We start from the raw sequence: 15826 nt of genomic DNA, 5'->3' as shown, positions 1-15826 counted from the left end.
CCCACAGATGAGGGTTCGGAGGCAGGTTAGGGGAACCTGGGACAGGTGGTCCTGTGTCCCTCTCCAGAGAACTGTCTCTCAGGCTTGATGTCTGCTGGGTAGACAAAATGACTTTTTATTTTCTATTTTATTTTTGGTGATATTTTTACTATAGGGCACATGTACTCACAGAAGAGACAGAGAGAGATGGAGAGAGAAAAAGTGAGAAATTATTTTCTGGGGGATTGGCCATGCTGCAATCCTACCCCTCCTTTCTCTTCTTGGGATTCGGGACACGCACACACACATGTCCAGCATGAAGTTTCGAGCCTCTGGGTCTGGGACCCGAACCACAGTCGACCATGTGGAAGTCCAAATCCTTAACCTTATGCCCCCTGCTGACCCCTAAAAGAACTTTCAGGGAGCAGGGAGAAGAAAGCCCTTATAAGTTCAGGGTGGCCTTCGCATGGCAGAAGCACACAGTGTTTTTGTAAACAGAAAAGGCCCTTTCCTCTGGTGAGAGTTTTGCTTCCTGGCTGGGAGACCTGCTTTGTGCTTTGAGAAAAGCTGTCCGAGCAGGACTTAGTGTCATGGCAGACAAAATCAGAAAGGACCTCCAGGACTCAGACCTGAAGACCTTCTGAAGGAGGTGGAACTCAGACCCTACCAAAGCGCTCACAGCTTCTTTATGTTTTCAAATGCCACTCTAATGTCCGTTGTTGGCTTTTAAGGAAGCCAGACTTGCTGGTCACTGTGTACCTCAATTGCCGTCTCTTATAACGAGTGCGCTAATCCCCACTCACACTGTGCGTGGTGGGAGTGAGGAGCGCATGAGACCATATATGGGAGTGCAATCATAACACCTCTATTTATCATTGATCAGAAACCAGCCAGGTGCAGGCACGGGACTCCTCGCAACAGCCCTGCAGGTGGGTTCTTTTATTATCCTGCCTTTTCAGAAGAGGAAACGGAAGTTAGAAGAGCAATCCTTTGTCCAAGTCATGCAGCTAACACTGACTGCAGAGCTTGGCCTCAGGCCCTGTATTCTCCTGGGTTGTGTCTCAAAGTATTAGCCTAGCTGTGAGTATGTGCTAATGTACGGGTGTCCAAGGAAATTGATTTCCCAGCTGTCGGAGACACCCTACACTGTTCCAGAGGCCCCTTGAGGCTCTGTGTTCCCATTCTATGGATGGAAAGGATGTCTCTGAGGGCAGGGCCATAGAAGGAAGTGTGTAAGTGAACTACTCCAGCCCTGGAGGGAGTCGATGGCTTGGAGCAGTCGCAGCAAAGGTTGGATTTCCATCCACCACCTCAGCCACACTCCGAGAGCCCGGCTGATAATTGCTCATTATGTGCTTAATCTGGGTACAGCCAGGCCTGGCAGCAGAACTGCATCACATCAAAGCCAGCTCTTCAAAGGAGTGGAAAGCTGGCCCCTGGGGTAATTAGCACAGGGCCCATTCTCTCTTGCTTGGGACAGTTGGGAGGGTTTCGGGTAAAGTCCAAACGACATGAAGTGAAACTTCTAATCGTTAACCCTGGTGAACTAGGACAGGCAAAGCTGACGACTCAGATCTCCCAGATTTTTTTTTTCCTTTTATAAACTAGAATGACTTTTTCCTCCTGTCTACCTGGCCCGGGTCAATTGCCTGGCTTCTGCCTTCCTGGCATGTTGTGTGCCCTCCAGGCCACCATGTGCTTTTCCAGAAAGAACTGGAAGCAAGTATATTTATGTATGCGCACACGCACACACACACACACACCACGCATGCGTGCACACACCACCAGCTTGACTCAAACATAAAACCTGAAAGAAGGTGACAGAACTTTGCTTTTTGCATCGCGATACCCTGAATCCTGCCACCCTAACTCAATTTCCCCAGTTGCTTGAACCGAAGGCCACCAGGCGGCAACCCCAGATTGGCAAGTGTTGGTTCATCCACCGAAGTTTCACTTAAGGAGTGACAAGCTGGGCATGAGAGAAATCAAAGGATGGGCCGAGAGCTCGGCTGACCTGCCTTCTCCCTCACCCGGCTGGGGGGAGAGGCGAGGTGATGTTATGTCTCTAATCCCATTTGCAGTCCCTTTCGCTCAGTGAGGCATCCCACCAGCATGGCGTGGAAGTGCAGAGAGTGTTAAGAGACATTATAATGGAGTCTGGTACCTCTTTTTGATGGCCTGTGGGGCACTCGGGTTAACAGACCTGAGTGCGTTTGACATAGCAGCTGAACAGAACCGAACTGGCCAGCAGGGCGCGGGACACCCGCTACGCGTGGGGGGCAGGGTGAGCGCCCAGTCCACGACTTAGTGCAGACAGAGCAGGCGGTTTTTCAGCCCCAATGTAATAAATAGCAGAGTTTTTGCTTGCTTGAAAGTTTGCAAAATAATTCATCTTACTCATCTCCTAACTGTATTTAAATAATGGACATCTGAAGTAAGGAGGTCTACTGGAGTGGCAGAACCTCCCTGCTCCAAATAAGAATTACATTCTCAGTCAGTGAATAAAATTAATCAAACTGGGAGTGCAAGCAGGCATCATGGTAAAACAGGGCCTTACATTTGATGGAACTAAAACTGGCCCCTTCATATTTACAGATGATGTGGACTCTTCAGTCTAACATTGTCCTTATTTCTGATTTTTCTTTTCTTTCTTTCTTTCTTTCTTTTTTTTTTTTAGAGAGAGATTTTTGCTATTGGGTGTGTGTATTTATCAGAGACACAGGGAGAGAGAGAAAGTGAGACATCCACCCCACCCCACCCCCGGCGCAGAGTGAGAAATCAACCCCCCCCCCACCCCGGGAGAATGGCCATGCTGCAATCCCTTCTCTTACGTTCTCCTCTCAGAATTTTAGATGTGCACACATGCACACCTGGCATGAGTTTCAAGTCACTGGGCCAGGACTCAAACCATAGTAAGTCATGTGGGAGTCCTGCATCACCACCATTATGCCACCTGCTGGCCCCATGTCTAATTTCTGAGCATGGACTCTCTTTGTATCAGTGACTTGGCAACAGTGATTAAGCAGACACTTGAAAAGTTGGTAGAGAAAACGGGCATTACTCTCCCAAAGAGGGCCTCTGTGGCCCTCGGAACAGATCCAGACATTACGGTTTCTAAAATGGTTGAACAAATCCAGGACCAATGTGAACTCCCTTTTCAAGATCTCTGCCTCTGATTTCCGGTTCTCTGTCACACAGTCTACTCTGTACGCACAGGCTCCTCCTACATTGTGTGATTCAGGATCGCCATGCTGAAATCATAAGCCTTTAAAATTGCTTCACAAAGCACCTGCAGCCTTTGCTAATCCTCAGGTGTGAATATAGCACGCACCTGCTCAATATTCCCTTGCTATTTGTGCTAACTACGTGGGAATCAGAGGGAGTACTTCCGAGAGCAGCCCAGCTTCACGGACAGAGGAGCTGTGAGACCAGGGTTGGGTCTGGCACAGACGAGCTGGCTGAACCAGGCAGTTCAGCCCCAGCGTCCTTGTCTCTAGAACATGCGTTGGGTGGAATATGACTGAGGCTGGTGTGAGGCCATTGCGATTGAGAATGCTCCTTCCTTGCTGCTCCTATGCCCTTTGCCCCCTCTACTTATGGGCATTAGGTCTTTCCCCCTCTTTGGCTCAGGACCTTAGAGAACAAGATCTTAGCTTAATTCTGAGAGATAAGTCCCTCGTAGAGCAGGTGCTCAGTAAATCCTCAGTAAATGAGTACCTACCCAGCCTGTCTTGGGGAGGGGAGACATACATAGATTAATGGGTATGATCAGTTATGAGCCCAGAGCAAAGAGGAAATCCAAGGCCACTGCATTTCACAAATGATCATGAACTTGAAGACAGCAGCAGCAGCAGCAGCAGCAAAGCATGGGGAAAGTACGGGGCCCTCCTGAGCCTAGGTCTCTGAGGAAGAGCATGGGTTGCACCTGCACAGACCCTGCCCTGAGCACAGGAGCCCTGTGATTGAATCATGCTGTCTGCATTTCTTAGGGGGGTCATGACGAGGTACCACAAACTGAGTGGCTTAAACAACAGAAAGTGATTGGCTCATGGTTCTGGAGGCTGCAAGTCCAAGATCAAAGTGAGACAGAGTTGGTTCCTTCAGAAAGCCACAAGGAGAGGCTCTGTTCCAGGCTTGCATCAATAGATGGCTGTCTTCTCCTTGTGTCCGCCCATCTGTCACCTTCTCTCTGTGTATCTGTGTCCAAATCTCCTCTTCTTATAAGGCCATCAGTCCGATGGGATTGGAGCTCACCCTGCTTACCTCGTTTTAACTAATTACCTCTTTAAAGACCTTATCTCCAAATTAGGCCCTGCATTTTATTTATTTATTTATTTATTTTTGGAGAGGTTTTTGCTACAGGGCGCGTGCACTCGCCAGACAGACAGAGAGAGACATAGAGACAGAAAGCGAGAAAACATCCCCCGGGGGGGATGGCCATGCCGCAATCCCTTCTCCTCCATTCTCCTCTCGGGATCTTGGGCACGCACGCACACGCGCCTGGCATGAGTTTTAAGCCACCAGGTCCGGGATGCGAACTGCGGTCGACCACGTAGGAGTCCAGCGACATAGCCATTACTCTAACTGCTGGTCCCTAGGTCCTGCATTTTAAGGGAACCCAATTCAGACTATATGAGGTGCTCTGACAATGATTATTCTTTTTGGTCTCAATCAATGCGATTTTATTACTCTGTTGTAGAGATTAGTGGAACATCTAGTTTTGTTTTTGTTTTTGTTTTCTGATTATAAAAAGACATGTTGAAAACTAAAGCTCATCCTTCAAACCGCCATCTTGCATTTAATGTTTGACTAGACATTGTCCTTTCCGTTTTTCTTCAATATGTGTGCATCTCAATGGTACCAACCGAGGCTGTACCTACCATTCAGTAGCTTACTTCGATGTAGATTGTTCACATCTCTCTCCTGTGCCGCTGCATATTTTGATTTTTTCTTTTCTTCTTGGAGAGGTTCCCGCTATAGGGTGCGTGCGCTCGCCAGGGAGACAGAGAGAGACAGAGAGACAGAAAGCAAGAAATCACCCTCCAGGGGGGATGGCCACACCGCAATCCCCTCTCCTCCATTCTCCTCTAGGGATCTTGGGCACACATGCACACACGCCCGGAGTGAGTCCAAGCCACCGAGTCCGGGACTCGAACTGCGGTCGACTATGTGGGAGTCCAGCTAACTGCTGGTCCCCAATATTTTGATTTTTTAATTTTGTGTTTTAACAGTAGTCATATCATATTCCAAAGTAATCTGTGGTTTGCAGATGAAGTTATTTCTCAAGATAGGCTGGTAACTTTTCTGCCTGCAGTGGGGTTGGGTGTCACACAGATATGGCCACCTCAGAAGGTCACCTTGGGGTACTCGCCCAGACTACAGGGCAATGAGCCACCAGTCCTTTCCAGTCCTGGGATTCCTTGCTATTAGATTGGGTCAACAATATGGTGAAGAAGGGAGAGCTTGAAGAATAGGACCGTTTCTTCAAGGAGGAGTTGCCATCTGCCCATGGTGGCTTAAAAGCTAATTACTGTGAATACAACCGCTTGGCATTCGTTCCTTAATATAGTTCCCTCAAGAATCACCATTTAGTCCACCAATTATTTTATCTCTTTTAGGGATACTTTCCTAATTGCAAAAGAATCTAAAAATACAATTGGTGTACTTGATATGTCCTGTATCTTGTTTAGAAAGTTAGACTGTGAGAAAGAATGCAATTAAACTGTCAAAATGTAATTGTTTTTCATATTTAATCTACAGTGGCTCATTCCCACTTACTTCGCATGGTTTTAGAGTTAAAAGCAAAGCAAGTCACTAGGACAACTGGCAGTTAGGAAAATGAAGACACCCGGCTCCGAGTGCTGGCGGCAGCACTCCCGTGACTGCTTTAATGACACCATGTGACGCTCGATTTCCTAGACACTTGAAGCACGGAAGTCGCAGTTGGGCACAATGGGCCATTTTGATGAAAGAAATACACCCTCCACTGGATAGTAACTCCAAATCCCGCTCCTTCCCAGTGTGTGTGCGAGTGCGTGTGAGTGTGTGTGTGTGTGCGTGTTACCACTGCTGTGGGTGTTTGCTATTTTTGCAGCTTGTGGCCTCTTTAGACCTATGAACTAAAGGTGGTCAGCTAAACAGAATGGACACTCTCAGTCAGTTCTCCCAAGGGGAAAAGTCACCCACATACCAGGAGGTTATGCAAATGCCGTGTATTCTGGAACGTGTTAAACTCTGTCTTGGTACATGGAGCTGGGATCCTTGAAGCCAGAGATTGACATGATGTGGTTTCTTGCCTGAAGCAGCTCAGACAGAAGTTGGACAGACACACAGACAATTTTGATTGCATATCACCAGTACAGAGACAGAGGTAGGAAAGAATAGGTAAGCAGGGAAGAGGGGAAAACACCATGGACAGATGCACGCATTTGCTAGGATGTAGCAGGAGATGGAAGATTAATTCACTTAGCATTCAGTTGCCTACTAAGCTTGGGGCAGGGGCTCAGCACAGAGCTTGTACTCTGGAAGGACTCGGCCAGTGAAGGAAATAAAATGAGAAAGATTAATAGTACATACACAAAGAAAATCAAGATGAATGACACGACCATGGGTGTTGAACTCGGACGAGGTGGAGAGTGAGAATTAGCTAGTGGGGAGAGGGTCTATATTCATTGATCAAGCCATTTTTTTTTCATGATATTTTCCTTTTTATTTAAAACATTCTCAGAAGGACACAATAGCACTTCGGTGGTATTCCCGCCCAAAATGCATAACTTGTATGGAATCACAAGGAGACATTAGAAAAACCCAGACTGAGGGATATTCTGCAAAATAACTGATACGTTAGCTTAAAAAAATGTCAAGGTTGAGAAACACAAAATGTTGAGGAACTGTTACAGATTAATTAAAAGGAACTGTGAATGTTGAATTTCTTGATTTGGATATGTGTATCATTCATGCATTTGAGGGTAGAGATAATTTCTCTAGTTTACTCTTGAATGACAGAAAAGGGAGAGAGAGAGAGAGAGAGAGAGAGAGAAAGGGAGGGGGTGAGAGGGAGGGAGAGTGAAATAGAGCAAACGGGATCAAATATACTCCATTGGTGAATCTGGGAATAGGATTTATAAGCTAATGGGAGCTTTTTGCACTATCTCTGCAACTTTTCTGTAAGTCTGAAATTACATTGATATACAAATAAACATATTAATTCTAGTCATTGTAGAAAATTCAGAAAAGCACTCAGTAATCCAAATAAAATAAAATCACTTCTAATGTCATCCTTCAGAGAAGTCATGCTTCACAATTTGTAACTTCCTCCCATTTTTTTAATTTGTTTTTTTTGTTTGTTTTGTTTTTTGTTTGTTTGATTGTTTGTTTTTGCTATAGGGCTCACGCACTCACCACAGACACAGAGAGAAAGGAAGCAAGGAAGTATTCCCCAAGTGGGATGACCAATCCACAACCCCCTTAGAATCCCCTCTCCTCTCTCTTCCTCTTGGGATTTTGGGTGGGCATGCAGGCACGTGTGTCCTGCATAGTTTTCAAGATGCTGGGTACGGGATTCGAGCTGTGCAGTCAGTCATGTTGCCCAGTGTTTTCGTGTGTGTGCTTTTATAGTAGTTGGAATGGACAGTGTGACTTTCTTACTGAGTGCTGGCTGACATTTTGAGCACTTCTGTGGTTATGAATACACATTGCAAAGAGGTCTGACTTGTTTATGTACATGTTTGCTTTGGCAATCGAGATTATAATCCTGATATGTGGGTGTTTGACAGAGTTCTGGCGGCAGCTGCTGCCTGCTTTCACCATAACAGCCAGGTGTAGATGGTTTCCTAAGTCACAGGCCCTGGACCCAGTTCCCACATCAGCCTCTGTCTAAGCAGTCTTCTTAGGTCTGTGCCTTTCATTGAAAATCAGTTGGGACATGAAACATCTTTAAGTCCCTGGTCCTTTCATCTTGTCTCTCTCTGAGTCATCTTTAAAGCAAGATTGCTCAGCAAGGTTGGGGCGTCCTATGCATTGCTGGATGTTTAGTAGCAGCCCTGGCCTCCATCACCACATGGCAGTAGCATCCCACACGTTTATGACAACCAATAATGTCCCCAGACATCCCAAAATATCACTGAAGGTAGACGAAACTCTTCGTTTGAGACCCACTGCTCTAAAGAAAATATGAAATGCGGATGGGGTCCTTTCCATCACTTCCTTTCTTTACTGGAATGGGTGGGACTGGGTTGAAAGGGAAAAGAGCCTTGAGATGAGGACTTAACTTGTGACTCTGCTTCTTAGCTACACAGTGCTGTTAGTAACACCTGTTCTGACTCCCTTTCAGGAGACTAAATGGATGGGTGTTACGCCATGAGTCTGCCCAGGGTTGGGATATAGTCAATACACAAGACATTCTTAGGGTTCTCTCTTGATATGAGAATAAAACATATAGCAAAGTCACTTTACAAATGCCAAAGGATACTTAAAGGAACTCCAGGACTTATTATTTTCTCCTTCAAGATACTTGCTTGTTCCAAAATGTCTGTAGGTCTAAAAAAAATTGAGACCCAGAAGGAGAATACCATGCATTCACTAAGTCTATTTTATTTTTCTTCTAGATGTACAGGAAGACTGTGTTTCCTAGCCTCCCTTGCAGTCACGGGGGTTATGTGACTGAGTTCTTGACAAGAAAATGGTGGCACTTAAGTCCATCACTGCCAGGCCTGGCTCCTAAAACCTCCTGTGTGGGCCTCGCATATTCTTTGCACCCACTTGTCAGCCAACAGAAGACCAGTGGGAAATTCAGGGCTCTGGGGGATGAGGATCCATGACTCCTGACAAACTGTGTAGCATGTAGCCCCTTCCTGCAGATGGTAAAAGCAATGAGAAATGAAACTGAGCGGCACTAAGCTGCAGAGAAGTGTGTGCTTGCCTGTTATGCAGTGATCCGCCTACTCTGATTAATACAAGTGTACAGAGATCAGTGCTGAGAAAAACCCTATGGGGAAGGCAGAAAACATCAGATTTTCTAAATTGTCTTTCATGGGCAGGATCCTTAAACTTCTCTTATTTTTTTAAAAAGAATTATTTATGTAATTCCATTTGTTATTATTATTATTTTAATTTGACCAGACAGAAAGAGAGAGAGAGAGAAAGGGAAAGTGAGAAGGCAAGTCACCAGGTCCTGGACTGGAACTGCAGTCGACCATGTGGGAATCCAGCGCCTTTAACCACCACACCACCTGCTGGCCACCTAGATTTTATTAAGCAGAGAATTCTGGCCTCTGGTCATCCCATTCCTACTCCTGGGATTCCTCTCTACATTATAGTTTCCATTCATGGCAATGCTGTTTATTTTTATTAGTCAAGTCAAAGACTACCTCTTCCAGGAAGTATTCCTTAACTGGTATAGAAGTTGTCTTTCTGTCCACAGCTGATGGAATTCCAGTTCCACTCTGTAACATTCTCTTGGCTTTGTTTTGCAGCTAGTTTTCAGTCTTTTCCCTTTATCAGGATTGATTCTATTTGTTTTAATTTGCTATAGGGAACATGCAGTCACCAGAGAGAGACAGGGAGAGAGGAGAGTGAGAAAATGAGAAAGCACCCCCCATGGAGGATAGTCACACGGCAATCTCTTTTCCTCCATTCTCCATCTCCAAAATCTTTCAGAATTTTGGACATACACACACATGCACCCAGTTTGTTTTCCAATCCTCCAGGTCTGGGACTTGAACTGTGCAGTCGGCCATGTGAGTTCCAGTGGTCTTAACCACCACAACACTGGCTGGCCCAGAACTGATCCTTTAAAAAGCATATTCCATTACCTCTTCACCTTGGCACCTCTTTCCTAGGTCCCTGAAACATAATGGCCCTATGCAATCAAAATGCCAACACACTATTAACTAGTTCAATATGTCGCCTCAGCCAATACAGTAACATGTCAAAACCAATGTCAGGAAGCAAATGATAATGGAGCTACTCACAGACACACTGTTTTTGACGATGTAGCCAGTGCAGGCTCTCTGATGGCCTGTCTTGGACCGTCTCCAGCAAGGCCCTCCATGGCTCTAAGAAGTTGGTATCTTTATTATTTCCATTTTTTAGTTTGCTCAAAACCACACCATAAAGTCCATGCTCAATACACAGAAACTCTGCTCTCCAACCTACAAATGCCAATTATTTCCTCTGGCCCTGACTTCTCAGAGCACTTTCATAGGGCCCAGAAGAGTCAGACAGTGAGACACAGCCTCTCATCTGGGGAACCGGGGGCGGGGGGCGGAATGACAAAATCTATGTGGAGTACTCAGTATAGCTGACCTGTGCCTCATGCTTAGTAAACGTCTGTGGTTGTCATGATTTGTGGGATGTGACCCATCTGTGCTTCACCCTGATGGCAAGACACAGAGGCAGACATGGCTAAGCTCATCCACCACTGGCCAAAATGCCAGATGCTGCTGGAGGTGGACGGTGGAGACTGTAAGAGAAAGAACTGCCATCAGCAGTTACCATCAGAGTTTGAGTCAGGGTGGAAAAACTGTGACTGTCCAGACTTCTTCCGACAAATTTCTGCTCCCCTAGCTGGATTTAGACCAGCATTTCAGACCCTCAGGGCAAAATAAATCCTGTCCGAGCCTTCTTGATGCCTTTTCAGAAAAAGTCGCATTGCATCATTAAAACACCGGGTCTAGGGTCAGCAGATGGTGTGATGATTATGTCTCTGGCCTCACCACGTAGTCAACCACGGTTTGAGTCCCAGACTCAGCGGCTTAAAAAAAATGCTGGGTGCGTGTGTGTGCGTGCCCAAAATCTCAAGAGGAAAACGGAGGAGAAAGGATTGCGGTATGGCCCTCCCTCCTGGGGGGTAATTTCTTGCATTATAGCAAAAATGTATCTTAAAAAACAAACAAAAAAACTCTTTATGAGAGTTTCAAAAAGAAAAAACAAAACAGAAACAAAACCAAAAAGCATAGGTCTTTCCTCCTTTGTGTAGCAAGTGTGACCACAGATACATTTAAATATCCATTTCCAAAGCCACCAAGAGAGGCAGTTGGCAGGCTGCAAACTGTTTAGTGGCTTCGCTCTTACATTTTTTTTTTTTAATTCAAGATAGAGATGCATGTGTGCGAGCATGAGCGAGAGATAAAGAGAGGGCGTGAGAGAGTGAACTCCGCATTCTCCACTGGCTCTTCTCTTCAGTCCTCCAGCCCGCTGGCTCATTCACTCAGCCGTTATGCCCAGGGGATTTCAGGCTGATGGAATGGGGTTTGAACTATGATTGCCACTTGTCCTAAGCAGCTCATTACCCCTGTGCCACAGAACCAGCCCAATTCTTTGACGATAGAAGAGCTCCTGGCTATGACCGCTGTCGTCCTCCACGGACTGGTGCGTGGATGTCAGTGTGAAACGTGGATCTGATTCACTTCCAGACCTCGAGGCTCCACAGGGGTGAGCGGAATACTGGTCCTACCTTGGCCAGTCTGCTTGCCTCTCAGGTCCATCAGCTCTGTTTCCTTTCTAAGGAAGACATTACTTGGAGGGATTATCAACTAAAGGGAGTTTGGACTCCTGCTAAGTGCCTGTCACTTGGGTCAGTTGGATGAAGTGCTGAATTCTGGCATTGCCTCTTATAGCCGTGTCACCTTGAGCAAGTAACTTAACCTCCTCAAACTTCAATTCCTGTTTCTCAAATGGGGAAGCAATAGTGCCAACCTCACCTGGTCATTGTGAAGATCGAGATGACAGACTTAGAGTTTCCAGAAGTGGGCCTAGCTCACCATCAGTGGTGAATAACAGTTATTATTGTTGCTGCTGAGATTATTTTTGTCATTGGTATTGTTGTGTGCAAGGCAAGTGCTGTTTTTTCTTTTTTGAATAGTTATTTAATTTCATTTACCATCATCATTATTTTAATTTGCTACAGGGCACAGAGAGAGACAGAGAGAGAGGGAAAGTGAGAAAGCAAGCTGCCAAGTCCAGGACTCGAACCAGGGCTAGCCATGGGGGAGTCAAGAGCCTTAACCCCACACCACCTGCTGGCCCCGGCAAGTGTTGATCTTGTGCACCTGAAATTATACACGAGGCCCTTCAGATGAGATCTGCTGGGATGTGTGCTTGTGCAGGTGCTGGCACACACATGTATGTACACACACACACACACACACACACACACACACACAGAGTCTCTGAAGGACATTTTCTACTGGTTCTCCAGCCCCTCTGGTGGGCCACACTGGCCCACACAACTCAATTTCTCTCCCTCTTCCCACTTGTCTGCTCCCTCCTGGCACGTCATTACCTCTGATCCATCTGGTTATCAGGACAAAGTTCTTCCCTCTCCTTCAACGCCATCTCCCTCCTCACTGCCCACGCGAGCTCTCAGCAGCCCATAATCTTCTTATCACACTTCATCCATCCACTTCTGTCTCCGCACACTGTACTTTTCCCAACTCACTTCAGCTTTCTTTCTGGAACTCCCTCTTTCCCCCCTTCTTGTCTTCACACCCTCTCCATCATTTTTCAATCCAGTCTCTATAAGCCTTTCTCTTCCACACCTCTGGAAGGTGCAGGGCTCTCCCTTCCAGCTCTCTCAGCTGTGTTTCTCCTCCTTGGCCTCCCTGTCCTGATGGGTCCCACAGCTTTCTAGGCAGAAGCCCACCGTGAGGTCTCCCTGATCTGTTTAAATCCTTAAAAGTCCAGCTTGCTCTCCTGATAAAAACTGCTTACACTTACTGGGCCTTTTTCACGTGCCAGCACACTACCTGTACGCCTCGTCCATTGTCCTAATTTTATAAGTGACAGAACAGAGGCTCAGAGAGGACGGCACGCTTGGCTAAGGTCACAGAACTAGAAAGTGGTGACACAGGGATGTCATCCTGGTGTGCCTGGCTCCAGACTTTGCTCCTAACCCAGGCAAAACCCCGTGGTCAGACGGTGGCATGATCAAGGGCTTGACTCTCCTTGCTTCGTGTGCAGCAATCAGTCATTCCAGGAAGTAGGGCAAGGAGAGAACAGATGCGTCCTCGGAGGTTCCTCCTCTGGGAAGCCCTCCTTGACATCTTGCGTCCTCCCCACCCTTTACTTGGTCGTACTTATTTGTTCACTGGCCTTTGTTCCCTTCAGGTTCGGGTGTTACTTGGTGTGTAGCCTGAACTTGAGAAAGACTCCTGACACATGAATCTACTGAAGATCATGTTGAAAGTAACCCAGAAACAAAGTTCAGCCTCCTCCTCACCCTCAGTCTGGTTGGATCTGTCATTCGGCCCCAATTCCCAAACCCCCATCACAAAAAGTGGCAGCTGGAATTTACTCTTGGGAATTCCCCCAAGGGTGGGTCTCCCAGGTGTGTCACTCAACAGCCACCACCTCCTCTTTCAATTCTTGCAGCCAAGAGCAGGCAGCAGCCTCGCCCTGGGCAGGGCAGCTGCTGATTGGGCGGACAGCCCTTACTCCTGGTCTAGGAGGCAAAGCAAGAACAATGCAGGGCTTGTGAGCTGGGCAAGAGGGGTGGAGCCATTGCTGAGGAAGGAGCTGTGGGGCATGGAGGGTGGTGGTGGCCACCCAGCCCACTGGTTTCCCTGCAGACAAGGTGGTTGGTGTGGCTCACATGGAAATAACAGCAGCAGCTAAAACCTACGAGCTGGGTGCCATTTGTGCTTTCTATCCACCGGCTCATCCTCACAACATTTAAGAGCTATGTGCATTGCACTCACTTTGCAAATGAGGAAGTGGAGAAGTGAAAAGTCATCAGAAAAGTCATGACATTGTTTTTTATGCAAAAACACAATATCATGACTTTTCCAATGATCCAATATTTGTCTGAGGTCAGAAGCCAGAAAGAGATTTAATAGGTCCAAGTCTAGCCTGGTCAGATGCAAAGCCCATACCAGTAAAGAATCGAACAGCCTGGGACTGAAGACGACATCAGCTAACCCACGGTGCTCCTACCTGACATCATCTTTATAAAGAAACAACTTTGCACTGCTGGGCAGCAAAATGGCTGCCACAGCCTCTGGATGAGTTCCATGTCTCAATCCCTTTCCGAGCTGAGTCCAGACAAAGGGATTTTTCTTGCATCCACTGTGTGGCCGCTAGTCTGGGTCCCAAAGAATGGCAAGTTTGAGACAGTTTGCTCCAGAGGTTGCATGTGGCCTGGACCACTGGCTGCTGGACACCACCCATTGGAGACTCCATGTCAGAGGAAGGTTAGATTTAGGCAACAACCAACAACTTTAAGTACCCCAAATCTTCCCTTGGCACTGTGGGTAGATGGGATAGATCCTAAGTCAGGCTTTCTCACTGTGTGAGTCTGTGTGCCCCACTTTATGCATCTGCAAAATGAGGCCAATGTTGTCGTCTCCACTTCCAGGGCTCGGCACATAGCAAATGCCAACGAAACCGAAGAACTCTCACCACGACTCGCAGTATACCTGCTCAGGCTCCCAGGAGGAGTAAACAGTTGCGTTGCTGTAGGAAGAATCCTGGCCTCAATTTCCCCCACCGGGCCTTGCTAACCCCCACAGCACCTTTGAGTCTCCTCGTTATCCCTCTTGGAATTGTGGGATGGCTTGTATGTCCTCCATCAAAGGGAGTGTGTGAGGAAGCAGAGCTGAAAGGAAGAGATCACAGTATATGCCGGGCTCTGCCAGCTTCTCAGTCAAAAGAGATGTGTTTACAAAATTGCATTCTTGAGCCCCACAGATGGAGTAATGGTTATGCCACTGGACTCCCACGTAATCCTATCATGGTTCGAGTCCTGGACCCAGTGGCTTAAAACTCATGCCAGGCGCATGTGTGTGCATGCCCAAAGTCCAGAGAAGAGAATGAAGGAGAAGGAGAGAAGGGATTGTGGTGTGGCCAGTCCCTCTGGGGGGAGGGGGGGTGATTTCTCACTTTCTGCTTCTCTGTCTCTACAATGAGCACAAGTACACTCTATAAAAAAATCTCTCTCTGGGGACCAGCAGTTAGCGTAATGGCTATGTCGCTGGACTCCCGTGTAGTCGACTGAGGTTTGAGTCCCAGACCCCGTGGCTTAAACTCATGCTGGGCACGTGTGCGTGTGTGCCGAAGATCCCGAGAGGAGAATGGAGGAGAGGGGACTGCGGTGTGGTCATCCCCCCCGGGGGGTGATTTCTCACTTTCTTTCTCTCTGTCTGTCTGGCACGCACACGCGCCCTATAGCAAAAACCTCTCCAAAAAAAGAAAAAAAAATCTCTCTCTCTCACTCTCTCAAAATAAAAATTGCATTCAGGATCAGCAGTTGGCTGGTAATGGCTATAGACTCCCATGTAGCTGACCGCGGTTCGAGTCCTGGACCTGGTGGCTTAGACTCACGCCAGGTGCGTGTACATGTGTGGCCAAGATCCTGAGAGAATGGAGGAGAAGGTATTGTGATGTGGCCAATCCCCTTGGGGGGTGATTTCTCCAACAAGGTATTGTGATGTGGCCATTCCCCTTGTGGGGTGATTTCTCACTTTCTGTCTTCTCTTTAGAAAGAAGTTTCAGGCTGTCATGGGCACTGAACTCCTGTCCCAGGGAGGAATGCTTGTGGCCTGAGTCTGCAATGATGCAAGAAGGTGACATAACTCAACTTGGCATGATCCACAGTCCCACCCATGAAGAGCCATGCGGTACCTCCTGGGGAAGTCGAGTTGTCCTGGACACCATCCCTGCTACACAGCAATGTCGGCATGCCCGTCCTCTTATTTATTCTTCTGACAAATGCTTACAGGTTTTTGCTATGTGCCAGGTTTTTTGCTATTTTTTCCTGGGTTATGAAAATAAACTGGAGACTAAAACAATCTCAGATCTTGCCTCCATGGAGGTTTCCATCTAGTGGGGAGAGACTGACAAAAAACAAACA

General features: G+C 47.1%; 1 long non-coding RNA gene across 2 annotated transcripts in view; it reads left to right on the top strand.

Annotated features, from left to right (window-relative positions):
- Positions 1 to 15617, top strand: part of LOC102485409 (uncharacterized) — a 29857-nt gene extending 14240 nt beyond the window's left edge. The window contains exon 3 of one of the 2 annotated variants that reach the window (XR_001371408.1): positions 15456 to 15617. This is a non-coding gene — a long non-coding RNA (uncharacterized LOC102485409). Of the gene's footprint in view, positions 1 to 14332; positions 14377 to 15455 lie in introns of those variants that run through there. The other variant, XR_336526.2, reaches the window with a different exon arrangement.
- Positions 15618 to 15826: the final 209 nt, after the last annotated feature.

Source organism: Tupaia chinensis, unplaced genomic scaffold (genome assembly GCF_000334495.1).
Source record: "Tupaia chinensis unplaced genomic scaffold, TupChi_1.0 Scaffold139602_1, whole genome shotgun sequence".
Taxonomy (NCBI): Eukaryota; Metazoa; Chordata; class Mammalia; order Scandentia; family Tupaiidae; genus Tupaia; species Tupaia belangeri.
The sequence above is the reverse complement of the archived record's forward strand: the minus strand, read 5'-3'. Positions and strand labels throughout refer to the sequence as shown.